The following is a 20,749-nucleotide window of genomic DNA, read 5'->3' on the forward strand; positions in this document are numbered from 1 at the left end:
AAGAAGTGATAAAGAAAATTCTGGACTGTGCCGAGATGGACAAATTAACAAAAGAGATAAAAGAAAAAGAAGACACAGAATATTATTTAATATGGAGCAAGTGGTATGACTGGCTAGAGAGTAGAAATAAGAGAGAATAATTGTGGAAAAGTTAAACGTGGAAAATGTGTATATAATAATGTATGAAGGAAGAAAAATGTAAATAAGAAATAATGGGGCAATAAGGATAAATACTCTAAAGAACAATAAGGGGGAAAATGTAAATAATAGAAGAATACTGTCACGAAGTTGATGTTAAAATATATATTGTGTATATATGTGTATTATGTTTTGTTTTGTTTTGTTTGTCGGTTTAAATAATAAAAAAAATTAAAAAAAAAAAAAAAAAAAGAGAAGACGCCCTTAAAGCGGCTACCTTGCTGTGTGTTTGTGGACAAGAAACATTTGACAAAGCAGAGAATCTGGTGGCCCCGGCGCTTTTGGAGTCAGTGTCTTATGCAAATTTGAAGATGCTGAAAGAACATTTCCAACCTAAACTTTCAGTGATTGCTTGGCGACACGCGTTCGAGCAGAGGGACCAGAGGCCTGGTGAGTCTGCTGCGGACTTTATTGCTGCCTTAAGGCAAGCAGCGAGGCCTTGTGAATTCAAGGATCTGGAAGAGAGGCTGCAGGATCGTTTGTGGCCTAAGAAGTCATGAGTTGCAGCAGAAGATCTTCGCCAAGGAAGATGTTTCGTTCCAAGATGCTTGAGAGAGGTTGCAGCTGAAGAAGCAGCGGGTGGCGCTGTGAAGGCCTTGCGGCTCGCCAGAAATCCTCCAGCCACCATTACCGTCCATCAAGAGGTCGCTCAAGAAGATCCAGAACAGAACGGAACTGTTCCTGTGCCGATGGCGGCTTTTCCTTTCGCCGCCTGCCCCGAGGACGCGTAAAAGCCGCAGGAGCAGCGCCAAACAGCTGCTCCGCAGCTTGAATCCCCTTCCCCGGGCAAAGGGGAGGGGGGAGAGTCTCTCTGATAGGGGTAGAACTCCTGAGCTCCCACAGTTTTACAGCTGTGGGGGTGGAGGTGAGTTCCCCCGGAGTCAGGGACTTTTCTCCGCGCTTTGGGCTGCCTCCGTTCCAAGAACGAAGCCAGACACGGACTCATCCTCTGCTTAAAGGAGATCGTGAGTAGATTTTGGAGCAGACAGAGTGATCCANTATAATAATGTATGAAGGAAGAAAAACGCAAATAAGAAATAATGGGGCAATAAGGATAAATACTCTAAAGAACAATAAGGGGGAAAATGTAAATAATAGAAGAATACTGTCACGAAGTTGATGTTAAAATATATATTGTGTATATATGTGTATTATGTTTTGTTTTGTTTTGTTTGTCGGTTTAAATAATAAAAAAATTAAAAAAAAAAAGAAAAAAAAAGAGAAAGACCTCAGTGAGAGAGCATTTGTAATGGTGTTATGGGTAAACCATCCCTATGTACAACTAAATTATTTTAAGACGTCATTAGGAAGCATCCTAGGGGAGAATTACTATAGCCTTATTTTGACAGAGTTGCAGTGAGGGAGGGAAAGTAGTTGTCATTAAATATTTTGATTGTCAAAAAATGGAAGCTGTATTTGATGTTAGGTCCATCTGCTGGCAGGATCACCGGCAGTTTAGGAATAACTTTTTATCTTATATCAGTCATCTCAGAGACTTTTGAAAACTTTAGCTCCATCTTCAGTGTCTGTAAAAACCTTTCACTCCAAAATAATCCCTTTGGCCTAGACTTTTTTAAAGCTATAAAACAGATGGTAAGTCAGTAGGTAAGAGTATTCTTCCTTGATAGTTCCAATGATACATTGTTCCTATATAGACAAAGAAAGTAAGCTTTTCTTTTTTTTCTGAATGGAAAAACTGGAACATAACCCAGGCTATATTCCTTTATGTAGATAAGGATTGCCAGCCTTTAGATTAGATACCACTGAGCATTTGTACTCTTAGCCTTGTTATTGATCCATTCCTTGTAAATGAATATTGCATTGGCTTATGTAAATTTGCAGTATGTTTACATTTGAATAAAAGATATTCCAACAATCAAAGGCTTTATCTTTTTATTCTTTCAAACCTAACTGAAAATCTATATAAATAAAAATGTAAATGTTCGTTTGTTCAAAATCTTAAATCTCCAAAAGTTCTTCACCGATTGCTTTGCAATTTTGACACAACGTTGCATTCAAATACGCACGTGTTTTTATATACCTACTATTATATAGATGTCACACCTGTGACAGGTAAAAACATGCTTTTTTTGAAAAACAGCGCCATTTGTTGGACGTAAAAGCAACACACGCAGACTGAGCCACAGCAATGCGTGGCTGGGTACAGCTAGTTGGGAAATAAATTAGAAAGGGACTTGGGATTTAGTCCATATATTTGTCTGGCTGCAGGATAACATGGAAGACAGAACAGAATAAGCTACGTTGTGAGTTTCAGGAGAAACCAGCAGAAGAAATATGGAGCTGGAAAATGAGTTGGATCAGACCAGGAGCAGCAGAGAAAAATAAATCTGAAAATTTTATCCCAGTGCATCACTATAAAAGAGGCAACAACTTGGAATATTGGTGGTCGTTTTTTTTCCTTTTCCTTTTCCTTTTCCTTTTCCTTTTCCTTTTCCTTTCCTTTCCTCCCCTTTCCCCTTCCGCCTTTCAATTTCATTCAGAACAGAGAATACCACCCTGTGCTTCCTTGTGCATACATTCCTGCAAGTATATCACTGGTGGTAAAGAGTTTGGGGAGGAATTCCAGAAGTCATGCTCTGCGTACTTAATCTACTTTGTTTAAAAAAATGAAATATAGGTACTATTTGTAAGATTTAAAAAACTAACAGACCTTAAAGAGTGGCCAGCTGCTTGTTTTGTCAGTGTTTTAAATGGTTATAGTGAGCTTTTTGCTTCCATATGCACTTAGCAGATGGCTATCTCCATTGATCTTTGACGCTGAGCCTTTAACTGTAAATATTAGTGACTAATGACTTCTGTACTTCCTGGGTATATTCAAGCATTAATATTATGTTAATCTCAAGGCAGGTTTTTGGGGAAAAAAGACACTGTCCACAAGTAGATTCATTATTTTTCCACTTGCTCTACCCTTGCTTGATACCCACCTTAGCCACTTGCTCTCTCGCTCTCTCTCAGTAGTAGTGATATAGTTGCTTCTTGGAATCTAGAATCATTGTATAGAGGGATTGGAAGAGTTTGTGGAAATAATTTAACCCACCATCCTACATGGTGTAGGACCCCACTAGTATAGCATCCCCAACAGATGGACATCTAGTCTCTGTTTCCAGCAAAGAAGCATTCATCTCCTTCCAAAGCAGTCTACTACATTCTTAAACAACTTTTATCGCTAGGAATTTTTACCAATCAAAATCTAGATTTTACAATCTACTTCCTTGATTTTTTTTTGTTCAGTCTTCTGGAACAATTCTACCCTGTCATCTATGTGTCAGCTCTTCTGTGCATAGAAGAAGACGTCGTTACTGATATGGTGGCTATTGTAGTTACTAATTTCTGGTCACATTCTTCAAAGACAACCTTTCAAACATTACAGTATTTTGTGCCATTCGTAAATCCTGATCTGAATTGAAACCAAAGGCAGATGTTTTTTAAAGGCTTATTTAGCCTTTTGCCACTTAATTCATTTTTTAAGTCTTAAACTTATAATTTTTCTTTTGTTGAAAAATGAAGATAAACTCACCAGATGGATTTTCAAATTTGTCATTTTAAAGTGAAGAAAGCAATTTCCAAGAATGATTAGAAGCAAGGTTAGCAAACTTAGCATTCTTTAAAATGCTTTGCCACAGTTGTAAGCTTGATGATTGATCCATTTATCTCCTGGCATTCAAACCAACAGAGGACTGTGGTCTTCTTGCAAGGAGCAACCATCCAGAGCAATATGTGGCCAATCTCCCATACTCTCCTTGTTCCTATGTACTCGCCAGTTCTTCAGTCTTTGTCATGGCATTGTCTTCACTCTTGATGGAAATGTCTTTTGCTCACCATGCTCCATCAGAAGTCTAGTACACCTTTTGGTATGCCTCCTCAACTTTTCTCTTGTTAGATCCCCAAATATACTGGTCAAATATAAGGGTTCAGTTGTCTGGAACCATCTAATTGAGGTATAATCCATTTTAGGACTGGATCAGTTTATTCCTCTTCTCTTTCTTATCCTATGAGCTATGAGGGCCATGTTCTTTTGTGGTGGAAAGAAATGAAGAAAAACATATATGTCCAAACACAACTATTTATGAACATGTTGTTAAAACTACTAACTAAACTCCATCTAACAGCCCATATTCAGAAATATATGAGCTGCAATAGGCCAAAATATATTACTAACACAGAGATCCCAATAGAATGCAGATATATATTTTATTATATTTTTAATGCCCACTTTTTCTGATTCTCATGTGAATCCAAATATTTTTTTTTAAAAAAAATGTTTCAGATATAAAGGCTATAATTAAACACTTATTTTGGATTAGAGATTTGGTAATGAGTGTGTATATCAGTTGGTAATCTTTTCTTATTGATAATACTATTTTCCCTTAACTATTGTCTTTTCTAATGCACTAAGTATGCTAACAACATACTGCCACTAATTCTGAAACACAAATTGTTGGCTGGTTGATGATATGTTAGTAATAAAATATGGAAGATGTTGTTGCACATCCTGCATGGAATGACAAAATATATGTGATTGCTTAACTTCTTGACATATGCATTTATTTCATAATTGTTGCCTGAATTCGTCTGTGAGCAAGAGGAACTGATACTGTACAAACAGAATGATAGATGCAGATTTATTTTTTTTAGCAAATTGAGATCTTTTAATATCTTTTGTTTCAAGCTGCTAGAAGTGGACTCAATTCATGTGCAGGTGGTATGCACATGCAATACCCATGGGAGGAATTTTGGCAACTTTCTGCAAATCTGAAATAGTTAACAACAGAAGCAATAGCAGTGTAAGTTATTATAAACTAACACTGATTTTTAGGCACATGTAATAATAAAATCACCATGCTTTTTGAGACCTTTAAGTTCTTAGAAGGAAGCAGCCTTCTAAGTAGTTGGTACATATTTATTTTAAAGTTCTCTGTAAGATGCACAATTTTGATAGAGAGATGACATTCTGTGAAGGAAGTCTCATAAACATCCCTGGCCAGGATTGATAACGCTTACTATTGGTCTTTAAAATGAACTATTTTTTCTGCTTGACCTTCCAGCTCTCTGAAGTTTTGTTGGAATGAAACCTAGCTTTAGTTAAATCATCAAGGCATTTTTAAACCATTTTTCTCAACATCTTAAACTTCTTGCAACCTATATGCACAACACATTCAATTTGGAATTGGCTATATTTAAGGGGGGGGAACAGATTTGCTCATACACTCAAAAATTAAATGAACTGGTTTGTTATGTTAACTGTGCAACAGTTAGTTTTAATCCCAAATAGAACTAGTTTTGCTTGGAGTTAAACTAGCCACCCAGTTGATCAACTCCCGTCATCTTTTTCAAACTCCTAATCATAGTTATTATCCCTCATGACATCTGCAGCTGAGTATTCTTTTGTTATTAGTCAACCCTGGGGAACCCCTTTGATTATTAGGACCTCAGGAGATGAAGTGATGAAGAAGAACCTGCAATGCCAGTTGAGACGAGTAAAGAGTGAATCTGATCAAGCGTGGTATGAGCTCATATAATGTCCTACACCATGGCAATAAAAATGGCAAAACAAGTTTACTTATCTACTCTTATTGGGTCAATGTGTTGACATGCAGTGCTCTTGTTCAATGCTCAACATTCATTGCTGTGGAACATTGATAGGAAGTCATCAACAGGAACTGCTATCTGGCTGTGAGGCCAAATAGTGCAACATTTTGCTGATAAACTTGCTCAGATTTGCTAGAATCTTGACTTTTCAAAGCAGAATCGGATGTGGTTCCTAGAGCAATGTCTTGTTCTCAGGTTCTTCAGGGAGCCAGGAGAATGTGATGGGTTGGATCCAGGTAACAATCAAGGAAAGGGAGTGTTCTCACCAGCCTTGAAAGAGGTGATCTTCTCTTCAAGAAACCATTTGTGGACCTGATAGTTTTGGAAAACTAACACCCAGTTTCCAACCTTTTCATTTCTGGCATATTAACTATAGAGTGCCTTGTGCCAACTGATATAAAAGAGAAATATATGCAAAACCAAGTTTCTAAGATCTTGTTACCATGTTGTAAACTTTCTAATAAAAGCCAGGAATTGTTTGAGTAATTAGCTAGAGAGCACTTTGATTTTGGAAAGTTCAAAGAGCCTGTAACTTGCATTGTAACTTGAACCATAGCAATCTGCTGTCAGGAGAAGGGCAGAGCCACAAGAGTTGTCTGTAACAGTCCAGTATTTATGTGCCAGAGAATTTCACAATCCAATCCAAATATCAAGTTTAGGATTCAAATGCACCCTAAAGACTAAGAGCAACAGATCTAGAGGCAGGGAGTTGTTTACAGCAGAGGGGAACATGGGAAGGCTGTTTGATTTATCCTGAAATGCTGGTATGGTTTGATTAGAGACATTGCTGCCTTCTCCTCCCAAGGAGACAAATCGATTGCTTTTGCTTGGCCCATGATAGTTAGCTGTTAGTATGTTCTTGGTGCTCTGCCAGAATCTGGCCTCTCATTATCTAAATTGGGTTTCACCTGCTCTGATTATCAATAGATGGCAAATACACTGTCTTCTACTGGTCATCTGGATTTTTGCAGTCTAGATATATTATACTAACTGCAGTTGTGATATAATACAGCAGAAAGGATTATCGATGAATCCTAAAGTGACTCTCACCTACCCACCCCAAATAAATTTCTACATATTTGTAAATGTCTCAAGAAAACTTAAGGACTTCTCCTATGGGAATGGAAGTAGGAGACATCCTTACTTATACCCTGTTTATATTCTCAAATATGTTAAGAAGGACATCCTGCCATTGTAGAAACAAGGACTGGGCAAAGGCCATAGACAACAAGGCCCAAACAGACTCCAGCCTATGTTTTTTGCCTTTTGAAGTTTCCGGAGGAGAAACAAATCTCTAGAAAATATCAGAAAGCAAAAACTTTAGTCCCTGTTAAGAATTTCTTATAGATCATTTGCCTAGTCTTTAATGGTATTTGGGAATAACATAAAACTGAGCAATTTTTATATAGGAGCAGGTCATACAGGGCAATGGTGGGCAACATATATGCTGTCACCTTTGAAAATGAGTGTGGCTGTAGCCATTATCCCTACTCATTTTCAGTTGACACATAGCATGGAGGGGGGTTTACCAGGTGCTTCACTAGACTAAACAGATTTTCTCCTGTGGGAACCAAGGTCATTGGCTGCTCTCAGGACTGCAGGCTGGGCGATTCGTGATAAGCCCGCCAAGAAGATGTATTGGGGAATGTAGTAGCTTGCATAGCTTTAGGGGTGGGATTTCTTAACTTTGTATTGGGGATTGTTACATGTCTATTCAGACTTGGTTTCACTTTTGACATGCTGTAACTTTGTATCAATAAACATGATTGATGAACTTGCAAGTCTTGGAGTTCTGCTTTATTTGTCTCTGTCTGTCAGAACCAAGACATTAAACTAAGTCTCCTAAAAACTTCATTGTTCGGGGTGCTGGGCCCCGGCCGCCTACCCACTCACTTTTGGGAGAGTGGTAAAGACTTGGTGAAGACTCAAGATGGAGGAGAAAGTTGAAACTGTTGCTAGCGCAGGCTGGCGCTCCAGCCATCAAGGAGATGTCACTGGCAGGGGCTCGGCCGAAAACCAGGTTGATCCAAACTGGTACCACAGGAAAGAACTACAGCTTTAGTGGACCTCTTCCAAGCCGAGGCTGCTCCTCAGTGCAGGAGCACTCATGTAACTACTGGAGAGGAGCTTTTATTGCTGCCGTCCCAGGGTTCTTCATCTGCAGATGGCAAGAAAGGAAAGGGCTCGATGGGATGGGATGACTCCAGAGACTGGAGATTTCAGTCAGCAGTCCACAGCCCCTTGCTTGAACAGCTGAAGGAAAAGTTTGGCCAGCTGGAGGTAAAAGATACGATTCCTGTTGCCTAGGAGGTGGGTGCCATGGGGAGAAATGCCAAAAACTACCCATTTATCCTCCCCCTCACCAGAGTTCCAGCCCAACCGCCAGAGCCCATGCTGTTTTACCCCCCCAACCAGCTGTGATACCGAGCTCTGTACCCCAGCCAAGCCTCTTGCCATGGGCTCAGGATGCCAGTCCCAGAGCCCAGCCAAGAGAAGCCTGAAGAGTGGTTTGGCCACGTCCACAGGACCAGCAAGCCACCCAAGCCCAGCAGCAGGTGCAGGTGGCCCCACTGAGATTTGAGCCGCCTCCCATCAAGCCCACCTTTGGTGGGGATCCTGAGAAGTTGACCTTCTTCCTAAACCAGGTGTGGGCTCATTTGGATTGCTACGCTTATGCCTACCTGAATGAAGCTATGATGGTGAATGCAGTAGTGGCAAACTTAGAGGGGGAAGCGGCCGACTGGGTGACCAACCTCCATGATGAGGGGCTCCTGAATTTCATGACATTAGTCTATTCATGGAGCAACTGAGGGGTCAGTTTGAAGATGAATCCTGAATCCTGATGGCTGAGAAAGAAATCCACCTCCTGAGGCAAAGAGGTTGCCCTGCAAAGGAGTATGTCTGTGAATTCAGAAGAATTGCTAACTGGTTGGGGCAGTGGCCTAAATAGTCACTGGTCAATTACTTCAAATGGGCTTGCTTCAAGTCTGCATCATTCAAGGTCTTCCTAACCTGCTGCATGAGTGGTACCATATGGCAATGGTGTTAGACATTGAGCTGGACCACCCCTGAAAGTCAAGTACCAATGAACCCAAGCCATCGCACATCCAAGAGAAACACCTCTATGGCCGATGTCCCCAAGCCTCTGCAGCCACCAGTGTCTCCCAAGCACCAGCCAGGCTCCCATCAAGTGTTACTGGTGTGGTCAGATGGGTCATCGTGCTGTGGAGTGCCCCGCTCCTCATCCTCAACCCAGGAGCATGTCAGTTACTGCCACAAAACCACAAAGAGCTCCCAGAGGGGGAAGAGAAAAAACCAACTGGGCACATCAAGGCCAGGGCATCAAATCCTCCCCTCCTGCCGAGCTCAAAGCCAAGCCCCAAGCTGAGCTACAGCAGATGCCGGCACCATATGACAGCAATGAGGAAGGTGAGGAGGACCCTATGGTGAGTCGGCCCATTCCCCCTTTTGCCATCCCCACCAGACTGATAGTGCCCAAAACAGGGGCTCACATGAATCTGAGCATCCTAATAGAATCAGGGTGCTCTCGTTGCTTAATTAATTTACCCACTGTACTGAAACTGGGCATCTGGGCCAAGCTATAGCCTCGTCCGATGGGGTTTGAGCAGGCTGATGGCTCCCTCATTGGAGGTGCCCCTGCCACACACCTAACCAAACCTGTACATTTAGAAATGGGTCGGCATTGACAAATGGCATCATCGCATCTGGTGGGAGGAGGGAATGCGCAAATTAAGACTGGGGACAGGACCCTCCCCACCTGATAATGATGATAAAACAAAGACACTGGCCATCTGAGAAACTCATGGAGAGTCCCGTGAAATCCTAAAAACTGTAGACAAAAAGCTGCCAGGGATTCAACATGTCCCTGCTGAGTACCGAGATTTGGCAGAAGCCTTTAGTGAGAAGGAATGTGACATCCTCCCCCCACACTGGGCTACGGACTGTGCTATTGAAATTCTGCCCAGCACCAAGCTCCCCAAACCAAGGATGTACTCTATGACACCCAAAAAGATGAAAGAACTAAGAGAGTACATTGATAAAAACTTAGCTAGGGGTTTCATTCAGCCAGCCAAATCACTTCCGTACTTTTCAAGGAAAAGAAAGATGGCTCTCTTAGATTATGCATCGATTTCAGGTCTCTCAAAGCTATCAGTGTGGAAAATATGTACCCCCTTCCCATGATGAAGAACATGTTGGCCCACCTGGATAAAGGGAATTTTTTTTACCAAGCTGGATTTAAGAGAAGCTTATTATCAGATCTGGATTAGGGAGGGGGACGAATGGAAAACAGCCTTTAATTGCCCTTTGGGGAACTTCCAATTTAAAATGATGCCTTTTGGACTGCAAGGGGCCCCTGCTATATTTATGCAATTGATAAATCAAGTGCTCCATAATCATTTATACAAGGGGTTTTTGGTTTATCCTTATCTACACTGAAACCATGGATGAACACATCAAATTAGTCCATGAGGTATTAAAGAAACTGTTGAAAGCCAAACTATATGCAAAACTGTCAAAGTGTGAATTTCACCAGACACACTTTGGCGATCTGGGGTATCAGATTTCGAATGAGGGGATAGAAATGGACTGTGCCAAAGTCAAAGCGGTTCTAGAATGGCAACCCCCACACACCCGCAAACAGCTTCAAAGTTTTCTGGGGTTTGCCAACTTTTATCATCAATTTGTTCCCTCTTTCACAGAGATAGCCATGCCCATCACCAATTTATTTAAAACAGGCAAAGGGGGGGGGGAGAAACCCCGACCTTGTCAGCCATTGCAATGGTCATTAGAGTGCCAGGCAGCATTTGAAAAATTAAAGAGACTCTTTGCAGCTGAACCAGTCCTTAAACACTCTGACCCTGGACAACAATTCATCATTCAAGCTGATGTAAGCAACATGGCCATGGGTGCCATTCTTTTACAAAAAAAAATCACAGAGGAGAGTTACAACCTTGCGCTTACACTTCCCAGAAATTAACTGAGATTGAAAGGAGTGGATAGTATGGTAGAAAGAGGCTTTTGTAGTTTGTTGGGCTTTGCTGACATGGCATCATTTCTTGGAGGGGGGGAATACCTTATGAGGTATGGACTGATCACAAGAATTTGGAGGCTTTCAAGACTTCCCGCAAATTATTCCCCAAGCAAGTTTGGTGGGCTCAGTACTTCAACCATTTTAATTTCACTTTAAAATATTTTCCTGGAGGCAAGAACTTTTTGGCTGATGCCTTGTCTAGAGTGCCCCAGTTCAAGAGCAACTGAGAGGAAGTAATTAACTCCATTATTCCTCTGCCGCAATCTGCTTCCCAAATAACCAGATTGCACACACAGAGACCTCCTGCTGGTCCTGACGATCAATTGTTAAAGGAATTGAAGGAGAAGTTAGAGACTGATGCCTGGTTTAAAGATAACAAATCTATATTGATTTTAAGGGGGGGAATAGTTTGGAAAGGTTCTATGTTATACTTCCCAGATGGCCTCAGACTCCAGGTGTTGCAACGGAGTCATAACGCTAAGCAAGTGGGTCACTTTGGATTTTTAAATACATTGCATCTGGTGCACAGGCAGTTCTGGTGGCCGAGAATGAAAAAGGACATTGAGGGTTATGTAAAAAGTTGTGCCATTTGTGTTACCATGAAGAAACATCCTGGAAAACTACCAGGTTTATTTTAGCAAGTGGCCGACCCCTCTCAGCCTTGGGAGGAGATAGCCATGGATTTTATAGTGGCGTTACCTGAGAGCAAGGGAAACACTGTGATGTGGACTGTGATTGATCTATTTTCCAAACAGGCACATTTCATTGCTTGCTCAGGACTTTCGTCTGCCCAGAAGCTAGCCAAACTGTTTTTGAAGCACATATACCGACTTCATGGTGCCCCAAAGAGGATTATTTCTGACAGAGGGGTCCAGTTTACTGCAGAGTTCTGGTGGGAGTTTGTTAAACTGATTGGGTCCTCCCAGGGGCTTTCATCTGCTTTTCTTCCGAATACTAATGGAGCCAACGCAATGGTGGAACAGTACCTCAAATGTTACATAAATTACCAGCAGACTAATTGGGCTGACCTTTTACTTTTTGCAGAGGTAGCCTACAATAATACTGTGCAAAGTAGCACTGGTCTCACTCCATTCAAAATAGTGACGGGTCAAGACTTTGTGCCCATTCCTGAGTTCCTACAGGAGCCTCCTACTTCCCAGACTTTGGACCAATGGGTGACATCTTTCCAGGGGGGTTGGATAAATGTGAAGAAGGCATTGACCAAAGCTACAAAGGTTTATAAGAAGCAAGCAGACAAATGACGTTCCTCTCAAAACCCTTTTTATGTTGGACAATTAGTTTATCTTTCAACTAAATATCTATGGTTAAAGTTGCCCAGCAAAAAATTTGGTCCAAAATTCCTTGGTTCTTTCCCCATTATCAGAATCATAAACCCTGTGATGGTGGAGTTAAAACTTCCACAATTGTTGGGGAAAGCTCACCCTGTGTTTCATTGCAATCTTTTGAAACCAGTATCAGAATCCACTTTAAGACCTAGTCCAAAAGAGCCACCAGATCCAATGGTGGTAAGAGGGAGAGACGCATTATGAGATAAAACGTATTCTCGATTCTAGGCTGTACAAGGGAAAGTTACAATACCTTGTCCAGTGGAAAGATTACCCCCTTTCAGAGGCTACATGGGTGAAATGTACAGATGTGAAGGTGGCTAGATTGATAAAAAAAGTTTTATGATAAATACCCTCACAAGCCTCAAGGGGATACCTAACCTGATTTTTGTTTCCCCCGCAGGAGACTCTTTCTTTCTGAAGAGGAGCCGACTGCAGCCATTTTCCCTACTCATTTTTGGTTGACACATAGCATGGAAGGAGGGGGGGATTATCAGGTGCTTTGCTAGACTAAACAGATTTTCTCCCGTGGGAACCAAGGTCATCGACTGCTCCCGGGACTGCAGGCTGGGCGTTCTGTGAAAAGCCTGCCAAGAAGATGTATTGGGGAAGTTTCTTAACTTTGTATTGGGGATTGTTACATGTCTATTCAGACTTGGTTTCACTTTTGACATGCTGATACTTTGTATCAATAAACATGTTCTTTGAGGAACTTGCAAGCCTCGGAGTTCTGCTTTATTTGTCTCTGTTGGAACCATGAATATGCTTTAGAAGGCTTAATGTGCTAAGCCTTCTAAATCATATATTTTGCCCACTGTTGCCCTATAAGATCTGGAATGTACTAGTACACTAGTAATGTGTGCTAGAGCCACACATTATTTATTTGTTATATTTATATTGTGTCTTTTTCTCTGAAAGGTTAAGGCATCTTATTTGGAAGTCTAAGGTAGGTTTGCCTGGGAGAGAGTGACTTCAGTAAACTCTGTGCTAAAATGAGATTTGACCCTGATTACAGATGTATATGCTGTTCATCCAAACCTGTACTCAAATGAACCATAAGACTGCTGGAAGGTGAGAAATAACTGTCCCCATTCTCTCAGCAGTTCTGCTGCTAGCGACAGTGGAAAATCAGTGATCTGCAGCAGGATCATGGTGTGGCTCCTGGTTCCCTGCTGCAGTTAGTAATAGGAAAACAGCCATCTGTTACCTGCTGTTCAGCTGGGTGGTGGGGAAAAGTATACATGGGCTGCAGGGTGGCAAATTGTTATTTAGAGCTTTAGAATAGGAGTCAAATGCTTTATACCTAGATATTCACTCTATCTAGTTCATTAAATTGTTATGACCATCTATCAACCAGAGCTCTCATGGGTAGTGTAAAAGTCAAAGTAAGCAAATCATTAAGTGAAGAACTAATCAAATATCTGAAGAAAATATTGTACTTCATGCAGTTAGTATCAGGCGGGAACCTCATGAGTTTGGAGAAACACTTCTAGTATATTGGAATAACAACTTTTTTGGTTTAAAACTATGCCACCAACAACAAAACTTTTATTTCAGTCACAGACCAATATAAAATTACATCTTTTTCACTAATCATACTGAAACTTATTAAAAGAATCAAAATCTAGAGTTACTAATGTAATACTATAAACATAAAATACTAAGATCTCTCTATAAAAATTCTTAATAACAATACAGAGCAGGACTCTTAATAAAAATAAAAAACTCCAAGATCTCTTTCACATTTACTGTTTTTGAGCCAGGTTTCACCTAATCTGTACTTGAACCTTTGGTTTTTCCTGCCTAGGTGTAAAACCTTGCTTTTCTCCATATTAAATGTCACGATGTTGATAGGGCCCATAGTTCAAGTCTGTTAAGATCTTTTTGGATGCTGAGCTTGTCTTCTGGGGTGTTGGCTATTCTTGCCAGCTTAGTGTCATCTGCAAATTTGATGAATTCCCCTTCTATTTCTTCATCTAAATCATTTATGAAGATATTGCAGAGTCCTGAGTCTAAGACAGAACCTTGTGGTACTCCACTGCTTCCTTCCTTCCTTCCTTCCATGTAGATGGACTTCCTTCCATGTAGAAGGACTTCTCGTTGAGTATGGTTTGTCAGCCAGTTACAAATCCATCTGGTGGTGATGCTATCTATCCCACATTTTTCTCATTTACCAAGGTTGTGGTCTATTTTGTAGAAAATGCCTTGCTGAAGTCTAAGTATACTATGTTCACAGTATTTCGCTGGTCTACTAATTTAGTCACTTTGTTAAAGAATGAAATAAGATTGGTTTGGCATGATCTGTTTTTAACAAAACTGTGCTGGCTACTAGTTATAGCTTTATTTGTTTGTAGATGTTCAAAGATCTGTTTTTTTATTATTTTTTTTCAGTATCTTCCCAGGTATTGATGTTATGCTGATTGGTCTGTAGTTTCCTGGATCTGTTTCCCTCCCCCCCCCTTTGAAGATTAGAATCACATCAGCTCTTTTCCAATCCTCATGTAATTCCACAGTGTTCCAGGATTTTTGAAAGATATGGTGCAATGGTTCTGAGATAACATTTGCCAGCTCCTTCAGAACTCTGGGATGTAATCCATCAGGTCCCGGTGATTTATGTTCATCAAGATCAGACAAATATTCTCTTACCATTTTCTTGCTTATTTTAATTTTTATTTCTAGTCTGTCTTTTACAGTTATGTGTTTGGACTGTAGTTTCTTTTATAGTTGTGTAGTTTGGACTATAGTTTCTTTTCGTGTGAAGACTGATGCAAAGAATGAGTTAAGTAGCTCTGCTTTCTCTCTGCTGACTGTTACTTCCTTGCCATCTTCTCTCTTAGTGGACCAACTCTTTCCTTGACTTTTTTCTTGTTATTTATATTTTGAAATAAACTTTTTTTTAATTATCTTTGACTTTTGTTGCAAGTCTTTGTTCATTCTGAGTCTTTGCTTTCCTGACTTTGTCTTTGCAGATTGTGTCTATTTGTTGATATTCTGCCTTAGTTAGGTGTCCCTCTTTCCATTTTTTATACTTGTCCTTTTTGTCTGTCAGTTTATCAAAGAGATCTTTGTGCAACCATGCTGGTTTCTTCATGGATTTCTTGTTTTTCTTTTTTAGTGGTATTGTGTTGGTTTGGACTTTTATGATAATATTTTTCAGAGTTTCCCATGCTTTTTGAGTTGTTTTCCCTTTTAGGATTTTTATCCATGGATTTTTTTCTTAGGTTTGTTAAAAATCAGCTCTTTTAAAGTGTAAGATACTACTACTACTACTACTACTACTACTACTACTACTAAAGTTGGAAGGGACCTTGGAGGTCATCTAGTCCAACCCTCTGCTCAGGCAGGAAACCCTATACCATTTCAGACAAATGGCTGTCCAGTCTCTTCTTAAAAACTTCCAGTGTTGGAGCATTCATCACTTCTGGAGGCAGGTTGTTCCACTGGTTAATTGTTCTAACTGTCAGGAAGTTTCTCCTTAGTTCTAGGTTGCTTCTCTCCTTGATTCATTTCCATCCATTGCTTCTTGTCCTGCCTTCAGGCGCCTTGGAAAATAGCTTATGTTTAATTCCACTATGATGTGGTCATTCTCACCCAAGATTCCAGCAACTTCAACTCCCTCTACCACTTCTCTATTAGTAAGAATTAGGTCCAGTATAGCTTTTCCTCTAGTTCCCTCCTCTACCTTGTTGTCAGCTTGGTTGGTTAGGAATCTGTTCAATCTCCTACTTCCTGCAGAGTTTATCTCCCAGTTGATACACAGAGGTGTGTGGTTGTCCCTATCTTTTTTGAAATTGACAGTGATTTCATTTGTTTTTCTTATGTTTTAAACAAGGCTGTTTTTATTACACCAGTTCACCAACCCCTCTACCTTCTTGTGGTAAGCACCCTCATTGTCATCCTGCATAAGGCCCACTACTACTGTATCATCTGGTTGGTGGCAAACCTTGCACAATAGTCATGGGTCAACAGGGTGAACAACCGACTTAGGACATGCCCTGAGGAGAATCTATGCTCAAGAAAATGGTGTTAGAAATAGTAGTCTCAGTTTCCACATATTGGGGCCTATCAGTAAGAAAATCAAGAATCCATTTGTACGAAAGGGCCAGTTTGTCCTCTAAACACCGAGGAATGATCGTATTAAATGCTGAATTAAAACAGCATCTGCACATGAGTATTTCTTTCCTTTAAGTGCGCCAAACTGAGATGGAGAACAGTAGAAATAGCATTCTCTGTAAAGCAATTTGGATGGTAAGCAAACTGGAGTAGGTCAAATGCTGGAGGGAGACTGGATACAATAATGGCCTTTATCAACCTTTCAAAACATTTCATAATAATGGATGTAAGTGCAACAGGACAGTAATCATTAAGACCCATAATCATAGACTTTTGGGGCACTGGCAAAATAATGGTAGACTTAAAACATGATGGGACCATTACCTACTGCAATGAAAGATTGAAAATATCTGTAAGAATACAAGCCAACTTGTCGGCACATTCCCTAAGAACATGCCCAGGGATATTATCTGGGCCTGCTGTTTTCTGAATGTTAACTTTCTGCGTTATCCTCCAGACAGAGGTAACATCAAAACTAAGCATCCTAAGTCAGGATGGGGCACAGCTTTCCTCCCAGGGGTGATATTTGATGCTCAAATCTTCCAAAAAATGTGTTCAGCTCATTTAAAAAGTCTGTGTCACCCTTACAACATGATAGAGACACCTTATAGTCTATAATGGCCTGGATGCCTTGCCACATATGCCTGGTGTTCATAGGGTCCTGAAAAAAGTTCTGAATTTTCTGACAATAGGTTTGCTTAGCTGTTTTTATGGTGCTTTTCAAATTGGCTCTGGCTGTTCTAAGTGACAGCATATCGTTGGATTTAAAAGCCACATTCCGTGCTTTCAACATCTTGCGAATTTAAATTCCCAATCAGATATAGGTGTTTTTTTTTTGCTGTGCTGTGCAATATTTCTCCTTGCAGCTGTAAGTTTGTATTTTAATAAATCACAATATTTTTATTGATATGTCCTGGAATGATCACTTAATAAAATAGTGATTTTGTTTCAAATTTGATCCTTAAGATTCTCTGATTAATAATATGCATTTCATTCTCAATTTTTTGCATGACCATCACATATGATAGAATGTTCTTTCTGGTTTTTGGTATTTGTAGTATTTATTACTATAAGATTTATCTATTTTGTCAATTGCTGTCAGAATTGTATACCATCTGTAAACATTCTGTACTGCTTTTCTCTCAAAGATAACTTGGATTAAATTTTACAGACTTATTTGACAGTTATTGGGAATTGGAGGAATTGTGACTCTCAACACATCTGGAAGATGTCTGGTTGCAGAGGCATAGAATAAAATCTATAAAATCTGTTGATTAAAATAGCAATATTGCTCCATAATCCCATTCATACATGTGTATGACACAACAAAGCTCACATTAAAGAGCAGCCCAATATATCACATTGATGCAATTGTGCTTTTGTCATTTGTCCCCCTTGCTAAAATAGCTGGTTGTCATTCTACCTGGAAATTCTGGGAGCTTTCTATTCTCTATTCCCACAATTACTTCATGGTACTTCTTTCAAAGGATTTGTACAGTCCAACTGTTTATGGCTCACAGCCAGCAGGGAAACAGTCACAAGAATGTAACTGCATAGTTGTTATAGTCCTCCAGGGTCCTTTGGGCAACAACAGAGAAACCGTAATGCAAAGGTTTACTGCAAGTTAGGTAATAGAGTAGAAGCCTTGGTTGTTTCTAGCAGTCAAGAGTTGTAGCCTTAAGTGCATAGACTCAGGGATCTTCTTACTTACACAGAATTCCTACATGATAGATCAGATCAGAAAGTCAATTCCAGAATTACACTTTATCATCACAATTAACTTAAATAATATATAACATTTTTCCAAAGAAATAATCATGTAAATATGCCCAGAGGAATCCACCAATTCAGAACTTTTGTCAAAATGATGAAAGTGTTGTGCCATCACAGTTCAAGATTTGCCCCTTTAGTAGAGGTGTCTTGAACACATAGCAATCTTACCATTTATTTGTTTCAGTCTGATTTCATGATTTTGGTGGCTATGTTGCTGGGTTAGAAATGAAATAGAGAATATATGGATCATTCCAAATTTGAAGACAAATTCAGCCAGAATTCTAGAATATCTAGAAGGATTTGGAAGCAAAATTTAATGGGAACTATCTGAACTATCATAATAAAATGGACATAATACATCATGTGATAATACATACAACATTTATGATTTGCTGTTTCTATATGATACCATCTGTACGCTTGTGTTTTCCCAATATAGAGGTTTAATGTACTGGTTAATTTTATAGATCTGAACAGAACGTGACCAGGAGTACCATTTCAATGAAATGAAATAAAATGTTGTGCTCTACAGCACGTCTTCTAGTCAGACATATGGAATTCTATTTAACCAACACATTCCTTTTACATTTGTCACTCTGGTTCAGGCTACTCACATATAACGGGGGGGGGGGAAGCAAACTTAGAATAATCTTGACAAATCTATTTTTATGCTGCATGTCTTTAAATGTAGTATATTTTTTACAGTTCTAATTTCAAACTCTTTATTTACCTGCTAACCATACTATTCAGTGTGGATTATGGATTAAGAAAAAAATGCAAAATCTTCTGATCTAGAGTTCAAAAATTTTAGGAAACATTTTAGGACATATACTCACACTTTCACCTACCTTCACCTCCACTATCTTTCCCAGCAGGATTAGTTCAAACTGTCCTCTCTGTCCCTTACTGGAAGGGGTCTTACAGTTCATTGGAGCGCAACCATCAGATACAATACTGGAGCTGTGGCTGTGCAACTTCTAACATACATTTACAGACTGACTGAAGCAACAGTAGGTTTGGTAGGAGCTAGTTCTCTCCCAGGGCCACATCAAAACCATTTGGTTATAGGGGCAGAAGCATTGTGGGAGCAGGACAAAGTATCAAAAGGTATCAAAAGTATCAGTGTTTTTTCTCCCCATTTCCATAGGTAGAGGCAAACTGGCTCCCTCCCCTCCCAATATTGTTAGATTGTAAACCTGTTATCTGAAACTGGGATATTTTTGAGTCATTTGATTCTGGCAGCTTTTAAAGAGAAAAAGGACATTTATCAAATTACATAGACAAAGAGAAGCCCTAGTTTTTGCCCCTCCGCCCAAATAAAGTCCTACTTAAGGATAGGGAAAAGGCTAGAAACCAGGAGACTGTGACTTTTAGTTCAACCTTAGGCTGAGTGGCTTTGGGCCAGTCTCTCTCCCTCTCTCTCCCTCAGCTCAACCTTCCCTATTTTATAGGGAAAATAGGAGGAAGGTGTAATAGATATGTTTGCTACTTGAGTTATTGATAAAAAATAATTCAAGTGGAATAAAAATAAAGTTATATGGGCTTGAATTAAGTTTCTTGAATCATATGTCTTAAAATGTGCACAGTGGAATGAAGAGACACATGTGTTTACCACACTAAGTAATTGGGATAACCTACACAGAAATCATGTCTATTGGTTTAATCTCACCTTTTCAGGGAGATAAATTGGCTATGTCTTATTATTGCAACTTATTGTACCACTGTACCTTTTATAAAATCAGGTGTTTATATATTTTTCAATATATTCATGGCTATATATTTTCTTCTAAGTACATTTTAAGATGAGGAAGTTTTCTGCACATTCTTTATTCAGTTCTTAGAAGCCTGTTTTGGGATTTTAGTTTACCAATAGCTATGAATATTCCAATAATAGCTTAGCATTTGCCACAGTATCCATTGGTTCACAATGAGTAAACTCTGTCATTGGTTTTGCCTGAGAAAGACCAATGCCAGCTGTCATATTGCTTTAGCATCGGGTTACATTTAAACATAGCACTTCAGTTTATTTTTAGAGGCTGGGTGTGTAGATTATTCTTGGTGTATATTTTGTCTGCTTCTACACTCTATTTTAAAACGTAAGCATAGTTACTGTCATGTGTAAAGTGTATTTATCTATTTTGCATGAGTTCAGGGCATAAAGAGTGTATCTGAACAGTATGCAACTTTTCATGTTGCCCGAGTTATACTGTACATGTTTGTTTGATTCAAGTATATGGTTATATTTATAAAAGTTAAGAGAGTCAGATTAGTTTTAAACCTGTGTAAAGTTTATTCTGAGTAATCATCAGGGCTTTGTTTCTCATAGAACACCCAGAACGGAGTTCCGGCACCTTTTTTGGATGGAACCTTGTAGGGTAGGCAAGGCGGGTTGTATGACATGTGTGAGTTCTGGCACCTTTTGTTTTTACAAAAAAAGCACTGCTAATCATTATGTATAGTTTGCATCCCTTAGGATAAACTTGATAATTTTTCAGTGCCTTTAACAGGACATTGATTAGAGTCTAAATAACAGACTGACAAGTTCTCTGGAAAATTGGTTGAATGTAAGAACTGCACAAATTTATGCACAAAACTGTTATCATTTACTGCTCTAGCTTTTCAAACAGAAACGACTCCTTCCTTCTGATTAATATTG

This window comes from Protobothrops mucrosquamatus, unplaced genomic scaffold, assembly GCF_001527695.2.
Source record: "Protobothrops mucrosquamatus isolate PMUCROS unplaced genomic scaffold, P.Mucros_1.0 scaffold_253, whole genome shotgun sequence".
Lineage (NCBI taxonomy): Eukaryota > Metazoa > Chordata > Lepidosauria > Squamata > Viperidae > Protobothrops > Protobothrops mucrosquamatus.